The sequence below is a fragment of the Zerene cesonia genome, chromosome 3 (genome assembly GCF_012273895.1).
Source record: "Zerene cesonia ecotype Mississippi chromosome 3, Zerene_cesonia_1.1, whole genome shotgun sequence".
In the NCBI taxonomy this organism is placed as follows: domain Eukaryota; kingdom Metazoa; phylum Arthropoda; class Insecta; order Lepidoptera; family Pieridae; genus Zerene; species Zerene cesonia.
Window position 1 is genome coordinate 4,864,420 of NC_052104.1, and position 1,561 is coordinate 4,865,980.

At 39.7% G+C, this 1,561-nt stretch overlaps 1 long non-coding RNA gene across 1 annotated transcript; it reads right to left on the reverse strand.

Moving 5' to 3' along the window:
• Positions 1-261: 261 nt before the first annotated feature.
• Positions 262-1,067, reverse strand: LOC119837021. The gene is made up of 2 exons (XR_005288131.1): positions 891-1,067; positions 262-601 (listed from the first exon to the last, which is right to left on the reverse strand). It is a non-coding gene; the product is annotated as an uncharacterized LOC119837021 (long non-coding RNA).
• Between the last annotated feature and the right edge of the window lie 494 nt (positions 1,068-1,561).

Genomic DNA, 1,561 nt, shown 5'->3' on the forward strand with positions numbered 1-1,561 from the left:
TTCATTTAATGGCAAGCGATCACCGTGGCTCAATTTTTTATTCATAATATATATTAAGGTCTACTGACAGCTAATTTTACAGTCCCTGATTAATAAACTCAGTAAATTAATTAAGCCAATAAAAAGTTAAATATGAGTGTCAAAAATGAAGTATCATGGACCAAAATATGTAAGGGTGGCAAGGATTGTCCTGTTGTATGAATTCCTTATTTATTGTCCAAAGAATGTAGCTTTTAAATTATTCGAAATAAAAACTCATTGTAACGGTAAAACAATTTAATTCGAAAACCAAGACATTACAGTTGGAAAATCACATTTTTTACTTATAAGATAAACAACAAGTTAAAATTATAAAAGCCATGATTTCAAGAAATAAAATACTGTGTATATAACGTCTTATCTGTAATGACTCAAGTGCATGGGGGGCTAAATGGGAGTCTTTCAAATGCAGACAATACTTGAAATTCGTATTAATATGAATAGATTAGAAAGCGAGACCCGCGTCGGCGTAAGTTGTGAAGATCTTCTCGATGGAGTTGGCGTACGCCGCCGTTCTCAGGTCCAGACCGAGGTTGAACTTCATGGCAGTCTTCATGATAGCCTGATAACAATCAAAAATATAACATTTGAGAATATTACTAATTTATACTAGAATTAACAATATAATTAAAAAAATATTGAAGATTATGTTCGAAAATGAACCCATAATAAACAATTGAAGCAAGCTTTTGTCTCCGCTGGCATCATAACATCTTTAAAAACATTAGACACTTTTACATACTTATAAAACAATCAAATCTCATAATATCGTAGCACAAGAATTATAAAAAGAAAATATCATTAAATGACAGTGCAAAGAAGAAAAAACTGCATCAAAAATTAATTCGAACCCTAGCAGAGCGCTCCATGGTGTAGTCAAGGCCGGAGTGCACGATGTCCTTCTCGGAGGCACCGGAGATGCGCTTCTGGAAGGACTCGGAGGGCGTCACCGGGATGCGCCCGCCCACGCGCCCGAAGCGACGCTCCAGCGACTCTTGCACGGACTCTGCCAATTTATTATAACGTCATTACACTATATTATGGTGGATGGCGTCGCGGACGTACTATTTGTATGTTGGTATTCGTCGTGTATGAGGGAAGGACTAAAGAGTGTCGAGTCCAGTGGCATAGCTAGAGGCACAAGGGCCCTGTTGCATAGAATCGGGCCCACCTCCTCTCTTTCCGCCTTCCTCCCCTCTTTCAAAGCTGAGGTTAGAGGGCCCCCTGAGCTCCGGGGCCCTGGTGCACTGCACCACCTGGCCCTATGATAGCTACGCCACTGGTGTCGACGGAACGCAATGGGTTTTTAGTCGGTAGAAACACGGTCATTTACACCTTGCCCAGGGGCCGTGGGTAACGTCGGATATATGCAAGGTATGTATGTATGTATTTTTTATGGTGGGGAATCCTTCTATACAATAAGCATATTATAGCAGAAATGTTAAATAACATAGGTAAGAGACTCAGATAAGAAAAAGTCCCGTGGAGAATGGTAGCCTTTGGGTAATTATGGAAATGTAAA